We start from the raw sequence: 25,654 nt of genomic DNA, 5'->3' as shown, positions 1-25,654 counted from the left end.
TCGCGTCGGCGGAGACTACCCGCATCGCATGCAGTCTGCTCTAGCCGCGCGCTGTGCAGTAAACAACGGCCGGCGCCGCACTTGTTAGGCGTCTAGTAGCTCGGCCGCTGCGGCGACAGAAGCTGCCTCTCGCTAGTCGCCAGTCGCGGTCGCAAATCGCCGCTGGCCAGCTGGTAATGGACGCGCGCCACTCGCAGCCACTTAGGGCAGTGCGCCGTCTCCCGGGTGCAGAGTTACCGACCTGCCTGCCCACGCTGTCGCCGCGGCCGTAAACTCCAGCTGCCACACACCTCCACTCCGCTCCTACCTCTCACTTACACCCGGCTGCCGACCTTAATACTTGAGGAATGTGATCTTTTCCTGGAAGTGCAATGGATATGCTATAGTTAAACACCCTTATATATATATATATATATATATATATATATATATATATATATATATATATAGTGTGTGAGCAACGGTAGACGCAGAACTCCCTAAATTTCCTAATGGTTCCAGATATCAAATGGTTCAAATGGCTCTGAGCACTATGGGACTTAACTGCTGTGGTCATCAGTCCCCTAGAACTTAGAACTACTTAAACCTAACTAACCTAAGGACATCACACACATCCATGCCCGAGGCAGGATTCGAACCTGCGACCGTAGCGGTCACGCGATTCCAGACTGTAGCGCCTAGAACCGCACGGCCACTCCGACCGGCTCCAGATATCGAAACGAGGTTTTCCAAAATTAATAGTACCCTGAGGGGCGCGTACTGTTTTGTATGGATAATTCTCTGAAATCTGGTATTAAACGAGATACTGAAACAGCATGGTATTATTCAAATGGAACCGTGTATTTTTCGTAACAGCATTCAATAGCTCTAGGAAAGACAATTACAGCGATATAGCCCTTCTTAGCATTGACATTGAGACCTTTCGCGAAAGAGTATCAGAAACGCACTACGGTTAAAAAGCAAACACCGCCAAGAAGAGCTTCATGCAAGGTTCTGCCGTTTTTCTATACTAAAATCTCATTTTCTATACGACATACATAATGTGTCAGTTATAAGTTTTGTATATGAGCTACGGCATAGGTTATCTTCTGACGAGCCAGATGGGGATTAGGAAAGCTATTTCAAATGTGCGTACCTTCTCAAGTTTTTGTGAAAACAACTACAGTTTCGGCAGACAACTTTCCATTACCATTTCGACCGCATTTGTTTGACATTCGTCGACTAAAGTAGCGTGTGTAATTTATCCTCATCGGTGTACACGTCTGCACGTAAGAAATGGTGAAGCAAAAATGACCTGGCGATAGGCAACACATTTCCTGCTAGTTCTGCAGGCAGAAAAGTAAACAGTCGAAAGGACTGAGACAAAGACATAGCCTGGCATGAGCATGTTTACAACGCAGTAGCGGACTTCGGTCGATTTGCTGTTGAAGTTTAAAATATTTCTCGGATTCCGTTGCGAAGAGTTCCACACTCAAAATAACAAGCATTATCTGATTGAACCCGTCTTCTCAAGTGATTTGAAATGCCGTCAAGAAAAGCACATCATTCTATTAAAAAAAAATCTTACTCACTTCAGTATCTCGATGGATACAAGAGTTAAGGTTCTGTATTACGTAGAAAATTACGTACCCGTTAGCGTAGTATCATCTGCCTAAAACCTCGTTTCGGTAACTGGTACCTTTCACGAAATGAAAAGGGTGTTACGCCTAACGTAACTCTCCCTGTAGAACGCTTGAGAAAAACAGTGTGTGTGAATTTCTAAGGGCCCAAACTCCTGAGGTTATCGGCCCCCAGACTTACACACTACTTAAACTTACGCTAAGAACAACACACGCACCGAGGGAGGACTCGAACCTCGGTGGGAGGGGCAGCGCAATCCGTGACATGGCGTCTCTAACTGCGCGGCCACTCCCGCGCGGCAACGCTTAAGAACATCATCTCTTTTGACGGATTCCTTCATCGATTTCATTTTATTCTTCTCCTCCGAGAACCTCCATCCAGCCTTCCTCTTCTTTCCTCGACCTTTTCTTACGAGTTCGGTCCCTTCTCCTCTGGTGATTCTGTATCCTTTTCCTTCATCCTTTCTCTGTCATACTGATCGGTGTGTACTTGCTTCTAAAATTTTTCTTCTCTTCCGCCTTTATCTTGAATTCTTCGTGAGTTGCTTCTCATAATCTATTGAAAATTCCATTCATATTCATCTTCATCACAGGTCACGAAAACCTTTCCCTTTGCCGTCTTATTTCTTCTGATACTGTTCTCATATTATGGGAGAGTTCCACACTAGATCTTCGCACCAACCTCTCGCCACATCTTTTGTAGTCAAGTATTTTCCTTAGTAATTTTCTCTTTCTATAGTTGTTCTGCACAATGTCTTCTTGGTGTTGTCGTCTCAGTCGCATGTAGCACCATTGCCTTCATAGTGTGTCAACTTTGCACCTTTAGATACATTATTTTCAGTGTACTTATTTCTGCTCACAAAGAATGCTAACCCTACAATTTCCTCATTGCTCCTGTTTATTCATAATATGTACACTACTGGAGATTAAAATTTTTACACCTCGAAGATGACGTGCTACAGACGCGAAATTTAACCGACAGGAAGAAGATGCTGTGATATGCAAATGATTAGCGTTTCAGACCATTCACAGAAGGTTGGAGCCGGTAGCGACACCTACAACGTACAGACATGAGGAAAGTTTCCAACCGCTTTCTCGCACACAAACAGCAGTTGACCGGTGTTGTCTGGTGAAACGTTGTTGTGATGCCTCGTGCAAGGAGGAGAAATGCGTACCAGCACGTTTCCGACTTTGATAAAGGTCGGATTGTACCCTATCGCGATTGCGGTTTATCGTATCGCCACATTGCTGCTCGCGTTGCTCGAGATCCAATGACTGTTAGCAGAGTATGGAATCGGTGGGTTCAGGAGGGTAATACGGAACGCCGTGCTGGATCCCAACGGCCTCGTATCATTAGCAGTCGAGATGTCAGGCATCTTATCCGCATGGCTGTAACGGATCGTGCAGCCACGTCTCGATCCCCGAGTCAACAGATGGGGACGTTTGCAAGACAACAACCATCTGCACGAACAGTTCGACGACGTTTGTAGCAGCATGGACTATAAGCTCGAAGACCATGGCTGTGGCTACTCTTGACGCTGCATCACAGACAGGAGCGCCTGCGATGGTGTACTCAACGACGAACGTGGGTGCACGAATGGCAAAACGTCATTTTTACGGATGAATCCAGGTTCTTTTTACAGCATCATGATGGTCGCATCAGTGTTTGGCGACATCGCGGTGAACGCAAATTGAAAGCGTGTATTCGTCATCGCCATACTGGCGTATCACCCGGCGTGATGGCATGGGGTGCCATTGGTTACACGTCTCGGTCACCTCTTGTTCGCATTGACGGCACTTTGAACAGTGGACGTTACATTTCAGATGTGTTACGACCCGTGGCTCTACCCTTCATTCGATCCCTGCGAAACCCTACGTTTCAGCAGGATAATGCACGACCGCATGTTGCAGGTCCTGTGCGGGCCTTTCTGGATACAGAAAATGTTCAACTGCTGCCCTAGCCAGCACATTCTCCAGGTCTCTCGCCAATTGAAAACGTCTGGTCAATGGTGGCCGAGCAACTGGCTCGTCACAATACGCCAGTCACTACTCTTGATGAACTGTGGTATCGTGTTGAAGCTGCATGGGCAGCTGTACCTGTACACGCCATCCAAGCTCTGTTTGACTCAATGCCCAGGCGTATCAAGGCCGTTATTACGGCCAGAGGTGTTTGTTCTGGATACTGATTTCTCAGGATCTATGCACCCAAATTGCGTGTAATGTAATCACAGGTCAGTTCTAGTATAATATGTTTGTCCAATGAACACCTGTTTATCATCTGCATTTCTTCTTGGTGTTGCAATTTTAATGGCCAGTAGTGTATTTAATTTGTTTGTATTTTTTTCGACCCTCAGTCATGGTCAGCAACTATCTTACCATTAAAGAACGTTACAATAGTTAGAAAATTCGCTTCACAGTTGTGAGCACCCAGTATCAATATTTTACCATCCTGTACGTAATTTTGCTAACATTGCTATGTCATCAAGTCATACGTAGAGAAAAATAAAATCTTAATAGCGAAAATCTAAGATGTTCATTTTTAGCTTACATATAATCAGGCCTGAATCCGTACACTAATTTCTGTTAGCGATAACGTTTCCTTTACAGGGAGTGTGGTGGAACCGACATTGAAATCATTGTCTGATTACATCACTGTTCGTACTGCTACACTCTTCTGAACTCTGCATGCGTGGGATAGTATCTTCCTACCTTGCAGACCATAGGTTCAACACCAAATTCCTATATCACTCAAAGAGGGTCCGTGCGCAACTGTGGTAGGATGACAGGGCAGAACCAGTCTCACACATCTTGTAATATGTGTAACTGAAATGTATCTATCAGATACAAACAGTTAAAATACCGTGTAATCAGCGTTGGGGAATGCGTACTCAAGACTATTACATAAAATAAACAGGATACACTAGAAGAAGCAGAGTGTTCCCAACATTACATAAATAATCAAGATACAGTTATTACGTTCTTGGCTTTTATATCTGTACACAGTTCTAAGAAAAAACGTTATTTTCATTTCACTAAATGTATTTCTTCTATAATGAATCGATTTGATGGAGTGGAATGACTGTTCTGATTTTGACCGATTGTTTATTACCTAAGAAGTATTGGAGGAAGCTTGAAAAAGGTCGTTACAGCTGTCTCAATTCATTGCTATGTGGTAGGCTACCACATACCTTAAGATTACTGTAAATACAAATTTCCCAAAACTGGCAACCAGAAGTTAAAAAGTTTCACAAGTAGACTCAAGGATCATAAAAAAGCCTTATTATAATCCCATCATAAAGTCTGCAGTTGCTACTTACATGAACGATGCAATACGCTATTGATTGCTTAGGCAATATACTGATAGTACTTCATAAATTAAACGAAAGCTCCGAAATGTACCTAGGTAAGAAGTTGGAAATTTTGACACACAACAAAAAAGATTTGAAAAACATATCTTGCAAGTGTCTTTTAAGCTAACAGGCTTGGTGGAGTGTTAAAATATTAACTAATTCCTTCTCACTATCGCAGTAACTGGAAAAATGCTTTTCTTTAAATAAAACTTTACACCTGTAAGGACTAGACCCTGTATTGGTTTGATATCAGCATCCAGTTGTTTGAGTGCATAAGTTTGTAAGTTCCACGAGCGCCTCAGGCGTCAATCTTTTTAGCGTCTAGGGGCTTTCACTCAAGGATAGCCCTGCTGTTCTGCCCTCTCCACTACACGCTGTAATTTCTGCGAAATAAGTTTAATTAAATGATGTCATGGGAAGAAAAAAATAACGCCATCGAAAATATACCGAACCCTCTATTTCATTTAGGGAACTTTCTCCTGTCTGAATCTGCATTACATATTACCAAGGGATCGATAGCTACAGTCGCGTTAGGGACCTAGTGTTTTCCAAGAGCACACGAAAGATGTCGATATCTGGAGAATGTCATCCCTTGAATGCCATTTATGATAAATCCGTTAGTCATCTTTATTATTAGCTTCGTCGTGAATTATATACTCACTACATTAAAGGACTACACAAACGGTACCCGTTTCTTTGAATAAAAGAAATACGTTCCACAGTTTTGAAAGTATAAAAATTTAAAATAGTACAGCCTGAAAACTGCACTGCCACACAGATATCTAGACAAAGATTCTCTTTCTCGCCTGAACAATTATTAAACTGGACGAAGGATCGAGACTTAATTCCTCAAACGCGGGACGAGTAGGCACACTATGCGATCAAAAGTATCCGGACATCTGCCTGAAAATGACTTACAATTTCAAGGCACCCTCCATCGGTTACGCTGGAATTCAATATGATATTGGTCCACCATTAGCACTGAAGACAGCTTCCACCCACGCAGGCATACGTTCAATCACGTGCTGCAAGGTTTCTTGGGGAATAGCAGCCCATTCTTCGCGGAGTGCTGCGCCGAGGAGAGGTAACGATGTCGGTCGGTGAGGCCTGGCACGAAGTCAATGTTCCAAAACGTATCAAAGGTGTTCTACTCGATTCAGATTAGGACTCTGTGCAGGCCTGTCCATTACAGGGATGTTATTGTCATGGAACCACTCCGCCACAGGACATGCATTATGAACAGGTGATCGATCTCGCCCGTGTTGAAAGATGCAGTCGCCATTCCCGAATGGCTCTTCAACAGTGGGAAGCAAGAAGGTGCTTAAAACATCAGTGCAGGCCTGTGCTGTGATAGCGTCACGCAAAACAACAAGGGGTGCAAGCCCCCTCCATGAAAAACACGACCACACCATAACACCACCACCTCCGAATTTTACTGTTGGCACTACACACGCTGGCAGATGACGTTAGCCGGAAATTCGCCTTACCCACATCCTGCCATCGGATCGCCACATTGTGTACCGTGATTCATCACTCTATACCCAACGTTTTTCCACTGTTCAAGGGTCCAATGTTTACGCTCCTTACACCAAGCGAGCGTCGTTTGGCATTTATAGGCGTGATGTGTGGCTTATGCGCAGCTGCTCGGCCATGGAATCCAAGTTTTCTCACCTCCCGCCTAACTGCCATAGTACGTGAAGTGAATCTAAATGCAGTTTCGAATTCCTGTGTGATTGCCTGGATAGATGTCTGCCTATTACACTTTAAGACCCTCTTCGGTCTCTGTCAGTCAACAGAAGAGGTCGGGCTGTACGCTTTTGTGCTGTACATGTCCCTTCACGTTTCCACTTCACTATCACATCGGAAACAGTGGACCTAGGGATGTTTAGGAGTGTGAAAATTTCGCTTACAAACGTATGACGCAAGTAACACCCAATCACCTGACCACGTTCGAAGTCCGTGAGTTCCGCGGAGCGCCCCATTCAGTTATCTCACGATGTCTAATGATTACTCAGGTCGCTGATGTGGAGTACCTGGCAGTAAGTGCCAGCACAATGCACCTAATATGAAAAACGTATGTGTTTGGGGGTGTACGGATACATAGTGTATCAGCATGATCGAAAAATAAACACAAAATATTATAAATTCTTGCAAATATGAAGCCAGACGAATGCATGTCGTAGCAGCATGTTGACTTCACAACGCAAACCTATCATCCTTGTAGATATATTCACAATCTGAAATAGCACTTTGACACCCAGGTTAAAGACAGTTCACACACTCTATTTTCGTGTAACTTGCGTCATTTTCGGAACACGGAGCAGTGTTGTCAAACCTTAGCACTTTGAAGCTTACAGTGTTAAATCGGAGATCAACATTTTTAGCGTTCGCAAACGCGACCGGCCTCTAATAAGATCAAGTTACCGCCCGCAGTCGATGGTGTGTCTATCTCCGAGCAGGCACACATCAACACTCTACGTACCATTCCACTCAGTGAGTCACATTGGACATTCTCTGTAATGCAAATGAAAGAATGTATAATAAATATACTAAGAGAAATCACCTCATTATTTTATGCCCTCCATTTGTAAGTAGACTGTTTAGGTTTTTTTTTTATTGGTAACGCCACCTCTGTATGAAAATCACTGGATGTGCTGTGTGCAGTCTGTGGCTGCTTTGCATTGTTGTAATACTCGCCATTGTAGTGTTAGGCAGCTGGCTGTGAACAGCGCGTAGCGTTGCGCAGTTGGAGGTGAGCCGCCAGCAGTGGTGGATGTGGGGAGAGAGATGGCGGAGTTTTGAAATTTGTCATGAACTGCTATATGATGATATCAAGGTAAATACATTGTTTGTTCTCTATTAATATCTTTCATTTGCTAACTATCCCTATCAGTAGTTAGTGCCTTCCATAGTTTGAATCTTTTATTTAGCTGGCAGTAGTGGCGCTTGCTGTATTGCAGTAGTGGGAGTAACCAAGATTTTTGTGAGGTAAGTGATTTGTGAAAGGTATAGTTTAATGTTACTCAGGGCCATTCTCTTTTAGAGATTATTGTAAGTCAGATTGCGTTGCGCTAAAAATATTGTGCGTCAGTTTAAGCACAGTCTTGTAAAATTGTTCAAAAGGGGACGTTTCATATGTCGACCCTTAGCCTAGGATACCTCACTGGAATCTTCTGAATTTTTCTTGTAGTTTGTGTAATTAGTGTAGATTTTGTTTATTGCTAGCGCGTAATTGTAGAGAGAATCTCCTTTGTAGTTGCAGTCTTTCATTGTTGTACAGTAAAACAGGTGTGGCATGCATGTAGATTTGCACCAAGTATTTCGCAGCTGCAATTAACTAGATATTATTTTCAGTGTTATGTTAATGTGTTCTCTTATTTTTGCTCTTCAAATTGTGTTTTTCTGTGTTGTCGTGTGAAATACTGTGACAATAATGGCGTGTGAAAAACGTAATACTAGGCTCCAAAGTAAACTGAGAAAGCAGTGTGTTAGCGCCACCGAGTAATGAATTAACTGATGTTCAAAGTAGTAATTTGGTAATTGTGCATAGGGAAATGGAGCGGGCGGCAAACAATGGCGTAGGCAGTGAAACAATTAGTGAGCAGGGAAGCATTATCGATCGATCGGTCGGCAATAGCTCGGCTCAGGAATTCGAAATGACACGACACGATCTCGCAAATACTGTAGATTCAGGTTTTGGATCCTCACCGTTTTCTCAAATAAGTCAAGACACATTTTCTGCTTGTCAAAATGTGAATGTTTCCGGTGCAAATTCACTGCCGAAAAGCACTGAGGAACATGTTCCAGACACCGGTGCATTGTTATTACAATTAATACAACAAATGGGACAAACACAACAAAAGCTTCAAAAGTTAGACACAATGGAACAAAATCTTCGAAAGTTAGACACAGTGGAACAAAATCAGAGACAAACACAGCAACAGTTAGACACAATGGAACAATATCAGAGACAAACACAGCAACAGTTAGACGCAATGGAACAAAATCTTCAAAAGTTAGACTCATTGGAGCAAACTCTTGAACAAACACGTGAGGATTTAACTACTGAGTTACATCACATTGAATCGAAATGTCAAAAAGTCTGTAATGACGTAAAAACACAAATTTGTGAGCATTTCCAACCTATTTTTTCGCGTCATGAAAATGCACTACAGAATCATGAAGCAGCCATAAAAGAACTGCAAACTACTGTTCATGAAAATTATGAGACCTTGCAAGCTAAATTTGACTCAGTTGCATCTACCGATTCGGTTACGCAACTTGCAAAAACTCAGGAAAACTTGAAGGACACAGTAGATTCGATTTCAACACAAATGGACACTCTGAAACTTGGTTCAGAAAAACACACTGAGGAAATGTGTTCACTATCGGAGAAAGTAGCCGAACTTTCGGATCAGGTCACTAACTTATCTACAAAGGTAGATGATGATCTGAATGACACAAGACCTGTAGCCTTTACTGACACAGAAGAGTATGAACAAATTAGAAAATTCAAACAAAATCAAAATCAAATCAATACACAGTACAAAAGAGAAATCCGGGAAGTACAAGATCAGTTGACGCAGGTAATACAAGAATTACATACTTCAGAGGACACTCGCGCTCCAGTACGGGAAGAGGGACATAGAAATACGGAACAGCCACAAAATAATAACACAGCGCATTTCGGAAATTATGAAAGAAATTGGCAAGGTGCACCGAATTTTGAAATGGAACCGCCGAAACGACGTAACAATGACCGATATGCGACTCGCTGACATGATGACTTTGACTATAAGCTGTTCATTACTACACGTAAATTCAAAACATTTAAGAATTCTGGCAACGACATTCATCCACAAGCATGGCTCCATCAATTCTCTCATTGTTTTCCTCCCAACTGGTCGTTAGAACACAGATTAGAATTTATGTGTGGCTACTTAGAGAATGAACCAGCTGTAAGAATGCGATCGGTCATTCACGATTGCCACAGTGAAGGAGAATTTTACCATGCCTTCCTCTCAGCATATTGGTCTCAAGCCAAACAAGACCGAGTAAAACATGGCATCATAATGATGAAACATTTCGAACAATCTGAATTCTCCAGTCTTGTGAAATATTTTGAAGACATGTTGCACAAGAATCAGTACCTGTCAAACCCATACAGCCCCTCAGAACTCATCCGCATTTGCTTAATCAAATTACCTGAACATTTACGACATATTATTTTGGCAGGACGTTGCAAAGACGACATTGAAGCTTTTCAGGGACTCTTACAAGAATTAGAAATTGACACTGACAATCGCGGAACGCGAAAACATGAAAACAACAATTACAGGTCACATCCGCCACATTTCCGTGATGACAGACATAATAAATGGACACGACAAGGCTATTCTCACAACACAAATCGTGACCAAAACAGACACCACCCTTACGACAACCGCTGGCAGAATAATAGTTACAGAGAAAGATCGCATTTCCATAGTAATGAATATGACAGAGATAACCATAGAAACAGACAATATGGTAACCAGAACTATTATTATCAAGGGAGGCAGAATAATTTCAGACGTGACAGTTCAGCGCGCAGTTACGATTCAGGGAGAAATTCTCCACCACGTGACGGAAAAGGAAGAAACTACGGAACCTACCGACATGACGACAGACGATATATTCGTAACGACAGACCTGAATTGCATCAAAACTGGCGGGATTTAAACAGGGCAGGGCCTTCTCGTCAAAGTGAATTCGTAGAAGTTAGGTCTCCTAATCTCAATAACGGCGCGCGCCAACAAAGAGACAGACAATGACTCGCACAGCAGGCAGCCGCGTGCGCCAGCTGGCTCAGGGAAAAATAACATAGACGCTAACCTTGAGAAAAATTCCAGTATTCTTTACCGACGTATACCACTTGATAATTGCGTTAAAGTTGAAACTCTGCGTACTAGGAAGAGCAAAGGTTTACACCACATTTCACACGTAAAACCGTTTATTGAGAGATAATGTGCTTTTTTAACTTGAGATTTTAATGCAACATTTTGGTTTACTTGAAAATACATTCTGGATTTGAAGTACTTTCCGTGAGATACTAGATGACACAGTGGTTAGTTCATGTGACAGCTACACGATTTTTATCACGACGCTACTAATGAGTGACAATTTACAATGTTGCTTTTGCAGTGTATCTGTTTTATATCTGCACAATTTTTCTGAATTCTTCTGGAAAGTAAAACATGTTTTAGTGTTTAACTTTTGTGGTATAGCTACAATGAGACAGCCTTTTCCATAGCACAACAATACGTTACAGTACAGTACTTTCTTCATCATGCCAATAAGCATAATAGCTACGATATCTATACGCATAGCATTTCACTTTTGTTTATCATGAGGTAAGTACATTGACTTCTGCAGAACTTAGCTTTCGGAGGACGATAACTACGAGACTTCCACAGAGATTATCTTACAACATGACGCACAGTTTAGCACTACGGGACACGTATTTGAGTGATTAATTTTGTACTTAAAACATTTATTTTTAAAGATTTTTGAATTGCAAAGAAAGTTTTCCGTGATACATTTCATTCCATTGCTGTAATCTGTAACACCTGAGGGTATAATTACATTAATCCTCAGGGGGGTACACGCTTACTTTGTGTATCATGTGTTTGGCAAGCACAAGGAGCCCTAGCTAATATGGTATTTGCTTATACAACTTTACAGATCGGTACCATATTTCTCTAACACAGAATTACACAGCTATCTGATTATTTAACAGAGAAACAAACATTTCTTTACTACATCAGTGACAGATGTTTACGTAATTACACAGTTGGATAAATTCACACTTACGAAATTGTATGTTGTTTGTACTTTGTGATCTGTTCATATTTTTTCAGAACCATTGTGATACTATGAGAGCTTTGAATGATGTATTTGGTATGGGATCATGATTTTTAAAGTACGTTTGAGGTAGATGACACTATTCAAATGAACAGAGAATTTTTTCAGGTTTTGACATTATTGCAGAAAGCTACGACGTTTTTGAGATTTGACTGAGGTGTTATGATGTTATTTTTACGACGACGATGTGTATTATGCTGTTGAGGTATGTTTATGATCAATAAGATGATGCTACCATATATGAGGAATTTGATTATGCTACGAATTTCATATGATGAAATATTGAAGAAGTGTCGACGAATATGTATATGTATAATAAGGTAAGGAATAATGAATAGTGTTTAGGGACTCTGACTTGTGAAAAAGGATGTTGGAAACCAAGAATTGTACTTTAAGAGTTATGAAATGTGTGTAAATGCGTGAATGTATCACAATGCCGACGAAAATTTTTTTGGACGCTGTTATATTTATAGGATTTTGTTTCTACAGATTTGTAACCCAAATTCTTGACCTGTGAAATATATTTATATGTGACTGTCACTGTAGCGGAAACTGGTGTCGTAAATATTTCGGTAAGAAAGTTCAGTGACCACCTGCACGTAATGCGTCGTGGGCACCCAGCTGAGCGGCCAGGTGTGCCAGCCGCCTTGAGAAAAAGCCATTAGGTGGTAGAAAAAAAAGGGAGGCCATTATCCTCGCTATTTACGTTCCTTTGTAGAAAGCATCGCAAAAACATATGATTACACTGTGGAGCTCTTAATTTATGATATTTCCTGAAATGAAATGATGAGAAACATTTCACATCTATTGTCTTTCTAGTTGAAAGATTGTTTACTGCACTATGAAATGCCATATGGCTAGTGAATGACGTTTCACGCCTTACTTTGCTCATTTCGTTTAATATCTAGTTTCTAGCTGCACTGCAGCATTGGTTAAAATAAAATTTTATAGATGTACTAATACAAATATTTTCTGTCTACAGATCGAGTAAATAATAATTTTTTTCAAAAAAATGAGGGAGCACAAAAAGACATTTACCTTCACAGGAACTGTATACATAATTTTCTTTTCAACTACTTGGTAATTTTTTTTGGTAGAGTAAGTTATTGTGATGCATCACTCTAGTGTTAAGATGTGACATAGGTATTAGACATGGCCATTTTTAGTGTAATACTTTTTCTGCTTGAACTTTGTCATGTTTAGGTATAAGTTATGCTGTTTGCCAGGAATAGTGCTATTGAATTTTAATTTGTGTTACTCTTCTAAGCCAGTTTTACTACTGATTTATTTTTCTTGTTTGCTGCTCATGGCCTTATATTGGTTGTAATTTATGCTGCTTGCTTCGCCATTTGTATTTTTGATCATTGCTGTTTGTGTTAATTGTTTTGTGCTGCTGCATTGCCTCGTCCCTTAGTTTAGCATCTGAGCTCAGTAGATTTAAGTTAGCTTAAGAGGGGGTAGACTATATAAGAAACTAACTATGATGAATTGGAAGCAATGCATTGACAAGGTATATGAAAACGTTTTGGGCCAAAATGAGTATTGTACAATGAGCCATAATTATTTTGAAAGAAATATGGTTGGAATACAAAAAGGAGGTATAGATAGGACTTTTTGGGAATAATGATGAATGAAGGGAGATCTCCAAGAACAAAAAAGGTTTTGTTCGCAAAATACTGCAGTAGCAAATCTTATATTGAAAACAAACCCTGTCCTTTCCCCCTGTGTTATTATACTATGTGTTTGTGTACCCTTGTGTATTTCTTTTCTTCCTGTCTCTGTGTACTGTTTCATAGAAATTTTTTTCTGTTCTAGTACTAAGCTACATTCACTATGATGAGGAATACTGTTATCCTCAAATATAATTTGCATTAATAATATGTTATTTTCTTTGTAAAAATGTTTATAGACATTATTTATTCTGGTTTGTTGCTCACATGTGAAGGTGATGTTTCAAAAGTTCTTCTGATATTTATGTGTTTACTTATGTCATAATTCCTGTAACACTGATGTATATGTTATTTTGATTCTTTTGTAAAGCCTGTACTACAAATGTTATCCGTATTATTATGTTTTTAATGATGTATTTTGTACCTTTGTAATTGTATTCTCATGTTATAAAATTGTAATTGACACCAGTTTATCAAACTAAGTAACTTGTAAGCATTCATTTCACTGCACACATTTCTGTTGGTCATAGTATATGGACAATATGTGAGAAGTAGGGACTGTTAGTGTTTGCACATGTGTTAATAATTTAGCAAGGGACTGGATAACAGCATTGCTGGTTCTAAGGACAATTCCAAAAACTTTGTGAGTGCACAAGTGGTGGTTATGGACTTGCTATATTAGCTGCAAGACTCTTCAATGGTGATTGTGCACCTGCACAGTCACAACAGATGGCTGCTGGCCATCTCTACAAGGACTACAGTGGGTCTACATCTTTGATGATCCATCAATACCATTATTTCTACAAGGACTGCACTGGGTCTGCGCCTCTGGTGGCCCACCAATACCGTAATCTCTACCAGGACTGCAGTGGGTCTGCTCTGTGATGACCTACCTACCAATCTTCTTCAAAACGTCGAATGACTCTGCTGTGGGTTTGCTCTGTTGTGGTCCATTACCTGTCAGCATGTCAAGAGTCAGCACTGTCTTTCCGTTGGAAGGGCAACACTACTTCTTCAAGACTGCATGGAAATCCACTACGTCTATGTGCATTGTCTTTTACTGCTCAGATTTTGTGAAAAACACGGCAATTTTACTGTGATCAACGATCAGGACTGTCTTTATGGACTGTGAGAAAATTTTAGCTTTTGACCAACATTGTACCAATAAATGTGTGCATTTGATTTCTTTGTTATTGTAATTACGATTATGAAAAATTTTAACAAATATGTATTGCCCAGTGCCCAAAACAATTGGAAAAATTTTTTTGGGGAGCATGGGGGCTATGTAAGTAGACTGTTTAGGTTTTTTTTATTGGTAACGCCACCTCTGTATGAAAATCACTGGCTGTGCTGTGTGCAGTCTGTGGCTGTTTTGCATTGTTGTAATACTCGCCATTGTAGTGTTAGGCAGCTGGCTGTGAACAGCGCATAGCGTTGCGCAGTTGGAGGTGAGCCTCCAGCAGTGGTGGATGTGGGGAGAGAGATGGCGGAGTTTTGAAATTTGTCATGAACTGCTATATATATATATATATATATATATATATATATATATATATATATATAATATCAAGGTAAATACATTGTTTGTTCTCTATTAATATCTTTCATTTGCTAACTATCCCTATCAGTAGTTAGTGCCTTCCATAGTTTGAATCTTTTATTTAGCTGGCAGTAGTGGCGCTTTCTGTATTGCAGTAGTGGGAGTAACCAAGATTTTTGTGAGGTAAGTGATTTGTGAAAGGTATAGTTTAATGTTAGTCAGGGCCATTCTCTTGTAGAGATTATTGAAAGTCAGATTGCGTTGCGCTAAAAATATTGTGCGTCAGTTTAAGCACAGTCTTGTAAAATTGTTCAAAGGGGGACGTTTCACATTCTCTTCCTTATTATTAAAATACACACATCAAAAAAATTTTTGCATCGACTCGGTTCCGAGACTTCCGGAACCTGTACAGAAAATTGGAATAGAGACCAACATAAACATCATTGCCGCCCTTTTTATTGTTCATGAAAACGACACACTGCATGTTGTACCACCATACACCGAGACCTTCAGAAGTGGTGGTCCAGACTGCTGTACACACTGGTACCTCTAATACACAGTAGCTCTTCCTCTTGCATTGAAGCATACCTGTATTCGTCGTGGCATACTATCCACAACTTCATCAAGGCATTGTTGGTCCAGATTGACCCACTCGTCGACGGCGACTCGGCGTAGATCCCTCAGAGTGGTTGGGGAGTCACGTCGTCTATAAACAGCTCTTTTCAATCTATTCCAGGCATGCTCGACAGGATTCATTGTCTGGAGAACATGCTGGCCACTCTAGTCGAGCGATGTCGTTATCCTGAAGGAAGTCATTCACAAGATGTGTATGATGGGGGCTCGAATTGTCGTCCATGAAGACGAATGCCTGGCCATTATGCTGCCGATATGGTTGCACTATCGGTCGGATAATAGCATTCACGTATCGTACAGCCGTTACGGCGCCTTCCATGATCACCAGCGGCGTACGTCGGTCCCACACAATGCCACCCCAAAACATCAGGGAACCTCCACCTTGCTGCACTCGCTGGGCACTGTGTCTAAGGCGTTCAGCCTCACCAGGTTGCCTACAAACACGTTTCGGACGATTGTCTGGTTGAAGGTATATGCGACACTCATCGGGGAAGAGAACGTGACGCCAATCCTGAGCGGTCCTCTCGGCATGTTTTTGGACCCACCTGTACCGCTCTGCATGGTGTCGTGGTTGCAAAGATGGACGTCGGGAGTGAAGTTGCGCATCATGCAGCTAATTGCGCACAGTTTGAGTCGTAACACGACGTCCTGTGGCTACACGAAAGGCATTATTCAACACGGTGGCGTTGCTGCCAGGGCTCCTCCGAGCCATAATCCGTAGGTAGCGGTCATCCACGGCTGTAGTAGCCCTTGGATGGCCAGAGCGAGGCATGTGATCGACAGATCCTGTCTCTCTATATCTCTTCCATGTCCGAACAACATCGCTTTGGTTCACACCGAGACGCCTGTTGAGACGCCCTTGTTGAGAGCCCTTCCTGGCACAAAGTAACAGTGCGGACGCGATCGAACCGCGGTAGTGACCGTCTAGGCATGGTTCAACTACAGTGGAATGACTGGAACTGATCGGCTGTCGGACCACCGCCCCCCCCCCCCTCCCCCTGTCGAATAGGCGCTGCTCATGCATGGTTGTTTACATCTTTGGGCGGGTTTAGTATCTCTGAACAGTCAAAGGAACTGTGCCTGTTCAACTCTGTCTTTAGGAGTTCTGGGAACCGGGGTGATGTAAATCTTTTTTTCATGTGTGTAATTTGTTATGACCTGAAGAATTCATAAGCTACAGGTACTATTTTCTAACGTCAGCAATGTATCAAGCAGACGAGTTACAAGGATTCTACTTCAATATAGCCGTCCGTGTACTTTTCAAATCGTGGAAGATCTACCTACATGAAGATGTAGTTACCCTTTGATTTCACGCGCAAGTGACACATCCGCCTCACTTTCGGCACGTTAGCTACCGTGCCTTGGTGTCCGTAACAATTTACTGGCTTCTGCACGTGTGGTTTTTGCGTATATCTGCACAATGTTCCTTCACGTACTCTCTCCCACATGAATGCTGAAGTCTAAGACAGAACGTTAGGGGCGTCTGTTTGACTTCTGTAGTAGTGTGGGGCTGGAAATTGCATCTTGCAGGAGCCACGGGGTAAAGGGTACATCTCAGATTAATCCGTTGCGCAGAATAACAGAATAATACATCAACCCCACGCGCTCAGAAGTGGTCAATATTTATGTGGTTTCACTAGCTATAAGGCACCCGAACTATTAAAAGCCAAATACAAGACGTAAAGATAATCTATAACACTTTAAGAGTAAGGTATTGAGGGAGATATGACTATTGCACAGAGATTTGCACCGAACTGACAAATAAACCCTAAACAAATCAGTTTTTCAAGGGGTGTAATGAAACTCGAACGCTGCGTTCTTTTTAGTAGTTTTGGGCGCAATTTGAAGTAGCAAATGAAAACATTTGCTCTACGGTTATCTATAACATTTATGTTTATAAACTGCAGATTCCTCTACCTCAAGCTAGTTGTAGAGAGTGTGAAATTTCCCTCCTGTGCCACGTAATGACATTTTCCCGTCCGACACTCTTTTTTTGCGTGTTACGCACTTCTGTCTTCCTTCTGTAATGCACGAGCTATCCCTGCAAGCTGCAGACCAATTGAGTCCCATGAATGTAATTTGTGTACGAATGTTGTGGACTCCAGCATTCACGTATACATGCCACGGCGTAGAAACAGTTGAAAATCATCTTGCGAAGACCGCAGTTCCCGTGAAGAAACAGTTGACGACAGTCATGCAAGTTGAGATCACATGACATGAAGTGACTTGACGCGACGGACAGTGTGAATACACCCTGACACGACTGTGTGGTGACGTGACGTTGCCGTGACGTTACTACGTTCCAACCTTAAAACCCATTCCAGTGCAGTATGAGACAATAATACCCATTTTATATCAGAAAAGATCCTATTGTAGACCACTGGCTGCACTCAAGTAACTCATAGAGTAGAAATCAACTAAATTTTCCATAATATATAAGGCAAATCATCGAAAAGCAATACAGGTTTTAATAAAAATTGTGACATGTACAGATAACGTGTTTCGTGCTTTTTTTGTGATACAAGCGGTTCCCAGCTACACCATGGGATCGTCCTCTTAACTTTTCAGATATCAGAGCCGGGATTCAGCACCCAGTGTAAGGGTAGTTTGTCCAGCCTGGACTGATGGGTTCGTCTTTCCCTAATCCTCTAAAGTGGATTGTGGTCGAATCCTGTTGTCCAACCTCTAACATTTTCGATATCTCCTGGAATACTTTATTCCTGTAGCTTAATGGGATTGTATAGGGTGGCACTCTAAATGGTTTGTGCTGTTTTACTTCAAACTTGTACTGAAAGTGATTAATACTGCCAGTCTTAGGTAAAAATACCTCTGCTTTATCTCGTAAAATACCCTCTAGTTCTCTTTTACTGTGTTCCGAAATGCCTTGAACTTCTTGCAATTTTTCGTCTATTTCTTTATGGACTTCTAACATGAGTTGAAGCGATTCCCCCTTTTGTGCATACCATTCTAATTCTTCATCCTCTTTATCTCGCGTCATTCTTAATTGTTTGTTTATAACTGGTATTTCTTCTAGTTTTAGCTTTTGCTCAAAGAGAAGGGTGACATTCCCGAATGTTACGCTACCTTTCCCCATATCTATTATCGCTCGTCTCTCATTTAAAAAAATCTGCACCTATAATCAAATCTACAGTTAGTTTAGGTATAATCACGAATGTTTGTCTCGTAACTTCCGCAGCATTGTTTCTAATAGGACCTCTTACTTTAAGCTTACGTGTTTTCAGAACTGGCAATTCCTCATCGGCCTTACACTGCATGAATAAATTTTCTGAGATCGCAGTCAGTTCACTTCCGCTATCAATTACAATATTGACCGGGATATGCTTTACCATGGCCTTCACAATTGGTTGAATTTGAAAGGGTTGGTTCTGTTCTTCTTCTTCTTGCATCAACGAATCCTCCACTGAATCATACATGAGTCTTTTTAGGAATTTCCCTTGTGAATTCGAACTTTCTGTAGGATAAGCTTCGACTGCTACTTCTCTCTCTTTTATTTCCTCTTCTCTATTTCTTCCTTCATTTACTCTTTCTTCAACATCCTCTACTTTTTCCTTATCCTCGTCTATCTTCTCCTTCTTTGTCGCTACTTCCACATAATCGCATCTAAATGCTCTAACTATCGCTTCATAACTTCCTTCATTATATACGTTGGTTTGTGTGCCCACTCGTAACTTATTTTCAACTTCTGTCGACTGCGCATTATCCTCATTGAATTCGCTTTCCCTTGTTTCCATCTCAAATAGCTCTGCAATACTCATTACTTCGTCCTTTCCTCCTACATTCGTTGTGCATGCCTCTGGTAATTCATCTTCCTCCTCAGTATTCTCCCAATTAATTTCGTTCCAACACGATATTGTTATTTTCCTGTCTTCGTTTTCATCTGGTCCCTGCGGATTTGTTTCTTCCTTCTTCTCTTCTCGTGATAAGGTATTTACTTCTCTGTTCAAGGTGCTGCAATTGTCTTAGGTCGGTGCGTCATTCTCTTTGGCATGGGCGCTTAGCTGTCAAATAGAAAGTTTATCGGGGTTTGGTGGTCTTACCTCCACCTCTTCTATGTGTATTCTCTTTTCTTGTTCAGCTTGTTGACAGTGGTTTCTTTGTTGATAATTTGTCGGTCTATTGGTTCTCCAGTACCCGTTCCGGTTGTCGTTATTCCCTCCGTAATAGTTGTTGCCGTTCCTGGGTGAATTATAGTTATTGCCATATTCTCTTCTAAATCCATAACCGGTTCTTTGTTGAAATCTATTGTCGTTTCTTGGTGCGAAGTTATCACATGGTTCGTAATTATTGTTTCTTCGTACTGTGTCTTGTGGATTCCACCGCTTTTTGCTTTTGTTTTCACGTGCGCTTTGTCTTTTTCTTGCGTCATCTTCCGAAAATATGAACTCTAGTTCCCTTAGAATACCTTTAAATGCTTCGACGTCATTGCCTCCGCGACCTACTAATGACTGCTGGTATTTCAATGGTAACTTCATCGCGCATAATTTAATCAACTCTCCGTGTATGGTCCATCTAAGCATTGATTTTTTTTTTTTTTTTTGCCATTAATTCGAAAAATTTCACGGGACTCTTCTCTCCGGAATTTTCAAAATATGGGTTCTGTAATGATTCGTACTTCACTCTGTTCTGTGCTTCTCTGGACCAATATCGTGAGAGAAACTTCTCTCTGAAATCTTCGTACGATCGGCATGTCGCTGCAACATTCTGCATGGTTTCTGCGACTGTCCCTGACATGTGTGCACATATAAAGTCTAATTTGTGTGCTAGCGTCCAGTGTTCTGGTAATCCTACTCGGAATTGATCAATAAAAGTTCGTGGATGTAATGAGTTTCCTTCTCGAAAGTGTTGAAATTTTCTGACTGTGAGGAAATGATCGTTGTCGTACTTCGTCATAGTTCCATATGAAATTCGCGATTCTTTGCCACTTTTGTTTCTGATCATTTCTCCCGTCGTTCTTTCCGGTTGTGGTAGATCCATTGGATATTGTCCACTGTAACTTTCGCCTACCCTTGCGTAGTATCGTTGGAGTGGTACGCCATAATTTTCTTCCATCGGTTGTGAACGTGTAGCTGAATGCATTGCACTGTACTCTTCGCGACCTCGCTTTCCATTGTCAGGTATTGGTTCGGTATCTTGTCTGGCTAACCTTGCCTCTTTATTGCACGATCCAAATTGTCTTGAAACATACATTTGTGGTTCCGCATGTGTTTGTGATGACGTTTGTTCATCAAGAATTTCGAAACGTGTTCGTTGCTGTGCAGGCTGTCTGATTTCACGTATGTTACTTTCCACCTGTGATTGGAATCGAAAATGTGTAATATCTTCGTTAATTGCTTGTTTTTCCGGTGCTGTTACAGATACGGATGTGGTTGCAGACTCTGTGCTTGTTAGAACCTGTTCACTACGCTCTTCAATGGTTTGCAACAACTCTGTTCTCAATTTCTGAAATTGTCGCTTCGTTTGCGCTTCTATTTTGACTATGCGGTTATCATATCTTTTCAGCGCTGCTTTCGTGATACGTTTGTGTAACACATTTTTTTCAACAATTTCACGCGCTGTATCTGCTGCTTGTCTAGTAATTACGTTTATCCGTTTCTCTAGTTTCTTGACTTCTCCCTGGGTGTTGTTACGTAATGTTTTGATCTCGTCCTGAATGTCATTACGCAATGTTTGTACGTCCACTTGTACCTTGTCAATGTCTGTTCTCAATTGATTGTGACCTGTTATTAAGTTTTCTATCACTTCTCGACATTCTTTTGCCTCTTCTTCAATATGACTTAGGTGTAACTGAATTTTTTGTTTTGTTCTTTAATCGCACGCATTTGTCTCGTGGTTTCTGCATTTTGTTTCGTCATTTCTGCATTCTGAATTTTAATTTGGTTCGCAATTTCTTTATTTTGTCTTGTCATGGTTTCCATCATTAATTGTAATAATTCTGCCAGATTGGTGGGTCCTATTGCGTTTTCTTCCGACGTCCTACGCTCTGTGTTTTCGCCCAAGTGTTGGTTTGCAACCGATTCCATTGAACTGTGCTCTGACACGTTTCTGCTCGCATTCCTTGTACTCTGTGGTGAGGGAGCTCTGATTACTTCTACTATGGGTTCTACGTATTCAAGACGCAAATTAGAATCCTCATCGACTGTCTCTCTACTTTCCTGCTCCTCTGTCGTATGCTGACTTACGTTTTCTATGCCTTGACGTACATTATCCTCGTTATGGTGCGTTATGTGTCCTATTTCTCGCGATACTGCATCGTTTGTTGTACTGTCCTCTATTCTCTGTCCATTTTCATCCTGGGTCTCTACCTAAATTCGGTCAAGGTCTCGATCTGCCATTGCTAATCTTTCCGAATCCCTTATTTTCTGTTTTAAAAGCAATTCACGCGCCCTACTTCGCGTCAACATGCGCTCATACGATCTCACGCGTTTCATAAACGTTTTACACACACGACTTGACAAACCATTCACTTACTTGTTAGGTCAGAACCAACTTGTCAACGATGTATCCGCCACCTGTGCGCTTGCATTGGAGAGAAAACTTAGTTCTAACAATATTAAAATTCATAACTTATATGCTATTGTCTCTGCGAGACTCACTTTTTCTTGAATACTTTTACTATCTATCGCTGCAGCTACTGTTTTCGACTATGTATAACTATAGGAAAAAAAATTTTTTTACAAAAAGTTTTCTACAGGATATTGAACTGTGCTGTGACACGTTTCTGCTCGCATTCCTTGTACTCTGTGGTGAGGGAGCTCTGATTACTTGTACTATGGGTTCTACGTATTCAAGACGCAAATTAGAATCCTCATCGACTGTCTCTCTACTTTCCTGCTCCTCTGTCGTATGCTGACTTTCGTTTTCTATGCCTTGACGTACATTATCCTCGTTATGGTGCGTTATGTGTCCTATTTCTCGCGTCAGCATGCGCTCATACGATCTCAAGCGTTTCATAAACTTTTTACACATACGACTTGACAAACCATTCACTTACTTGTTAGGTCAGAACCAACTTGTCAACGATGTATCCGCCACCTGTGCGCTTGCGATGGAGAGGAAACTTATTTCTAACAATATTAAAATTCATAACTTATATGCTATTGTCTCTGCCAGACTCACTTTTTCTTGAATACTTTTACTATCTATCGCTGCAGCTACTGTTTTCGACTATGTATAACTATAGGAAAAAAAACTTTTCACAAAAATTTTTCTATGGGATACTGAACTGTGCTGTGACACGTTTCTGCTCGTATTCCTTGTACTCAGGATATTTTTCTGACCTAGTTAGGCATGTGGTCGACCTTCAGTCATGGTATTTGTCCATCCTGGCAGGGTCGCCATTTTCTGTTTGTTCTATATCATGTCTCCCTACCACTTTCATGCAACGACGCTCTGAGCATGTTTTTTAGGGAATTGACTAGTTTGAACCTGGGACCTGTTGCTGGTAAGGAGACGTCAGACCACACATGACATGTAGAATTCAGAAGAGTTCAGTGACACTAGCGATGATATAACCAAATACTTAATGATCTCAGCGTCAGCTCCACTGCACTCCCTGTAAAAGAATCTTAATACTAACTAAATTTAGTGGAAGGGGTTCAAGGCTTTCCTATTTTTAGTTAACTGGTAAAATAACGTCGAAAAAGCAGTTAAGTTTACCATTGGAAATTTTATTCTACTCACAAAACATCGTTTATAAATTGCACTATTGATAAAAGGAAATGTTTTAATACAGGATGGTAAAAACCGACTCCGTTCCACAAAAATGTAAACGAATATTCCCTGTATGGGTTTCCAAGTTCTACAATGGATCGAAGGATGACCTATGCCGTATCACATCTATAATCTAGCTTTAAATTAAGTTTCACAAAAGAGAAAACTATCAAAATGGTCTACAGTGACCCTCAATTATCTTTAATTACTTATCTAACTTGTCGTAAATTACAGTGGCTGATGTGGCTTCTCAATAACTATATAACAGAAAAATCATCGCGTTTCAGATTTTTACTTCAAGTGGCAAATGTGAACACCATGAGCTATAATTGACGATCGACATTAGTATTACGCAAAAAGGGGATGTAACAGATGAGACTTCTGCAGTTCTGAGTGAAGCCTTATGCGCTCAAAAATACGGCATCGCGTGCGTTCATACCTTGTCGGTGTTCGGCAGGGGGCTGCGGGCAGCACAGCTCCGCTCACCTCACTGTCTCGGAAGGAACTCCCTCCTAACTTCTCATTACTACAATTTACCGAAGTTGGTTTAAAAAAAACTATCTGGCTGTGTTTTCATCTGACCAATCAGGGTCTCAATGTTAACCTTAAGATACGCCTACAAAAATTCTGTCTATCCAATGAGAAACGTTATGCTTTTCGTGGTGGGGCAATGTTTTTAAAGTTTGCAACGTAACAGAGACGTGAAAAAGTCTCACGCTATAACTTGCAGCTGGTGTGGTCCTTTTAGCGTTATAGTAAGATCTATACTAACAGAGACGCGAAAAAGTCTCATGCTAAAACGTGCGGGTGTTGTAGCCCTTTTTGTGTTATCGTAAGATCTATACTGTTCTTCTGGAGGGCTCTAGCTTTTAACATTGGCTGGGGAGTGGTCTTGACGTAACAGAGACGCGAAAAAGTCTCACGCTAAAACCTGCGGGTGGTGTGGTCCTAGCAGTTAGCTGGCGACGTGGGTGTCCATCCGTCCCTTATTGTAGGGCCTTCCAGCTTAACACGGTTCTGCTCTCGGCTTCTGTTCTCGTTTCTCCCCTCGGAACTGCGTCTGTCTCACGGTGGGAAGGTATGACATGCATTTAGGCATTCTTGTGTTAGTCTGTGGTATTCCATTTGCTCACTCGTTACTCGTATTACTTTGGTTAATTTAATGTCACGATTTATTCGGAGCTATGTGACATACTACTGGATTTGCTTATCATGTCAGGGTTTTCATGGAAGGTGTTGGATTTGCCTGACACCTTACAAACCTTAAGAGCTAGTGACTGTTCCATGACGGCAACTGTTCTCAAGCATCCGTCAGATACGTGGAAAGTCCTTGCGGGAAGATCCACCTTCCATTGGCGAGCTGTTAGTGGGAACAGAAAATGACTACTGCACTCTGTTTCTGAAGCTGACCTGTTTAAATGCTTGAAGGTTGGAACTCTTTCGCCAGTTTCTTGCACTTTGTGATATCAGAAAGTCGACCAGCAGCCTTACTGGTTGTAGGAGGCAAGCCGTGTGTCTCCTGGGGTGGAGACCCTGATTAAAAGTGTTTAATAGTTATCAAGTTGGTAGATTTTAATACCTGGTGATTGAAAATGCCATTTTCACAATATATAAATCTGCAAAGATTCGAAAGTGTGTTCCAGTACGCAATCATGGAATCCTGATTGATCATTTACCAGTTTTCTAGCCATCTGCTGCGGTCTGTGATTAAGCATGTGCGCAGTAGACAGACGCTTCGTATCGAAGTGTGAATCATTCGATAGGTGGAGGTGGAACTTAAATAAAGTGACGAGATGACGGAGTCACTAAATTACATTTGCTTCCTAATGTTTGTTGGTGACTTTACCTAGCGACTTTGAACTGCTATCCTATCTCAAACGCTTCAATTCTCTTCTTTTCCGGTTTTCCACAGTTCAAAATTTACTTCCACACAAGGCTGCACTCCAAATGTACATTCTCAGGTATTTCTTCCTCAGATTAAGGCCGATGTTTCACACTAGTAGACTTCTTTTGGCCAGAAATTTCGGCTTTGGCTATGCGAATCTCCGTTTTATGTATTCTTGGTTTGTCCGACACGAGTTAATTTGCTTCTGAAGTAGCAGAACCCCTTAACTTCGTTTACTTCATGAAGAGATAACTTTATCGCAGATGTCATTTCTGCTGCATGTTACTAATTTCTTCTCTCTGCAGCTTACTGCCAGCCCATAT

The sequence above is a fragment of the Schistocerca nitens genome, chromosome 5 (assembly GCF_023898315.1).
Source record: "Schistocerca nitens isolate TAMUIC-IGC-003100 chromosome 5, iqSchNite1.1, whole genome shotgun sequence".
Taxonomy (NCBI): Eukaryota; Metazoa; Arthropoda; class Insecta; order Orthoptera; family Acrididae; genus Schistocerca; species Schistocerca nitens.
This window is presented reverse-complemented; position numbering follows the sequence as displayed.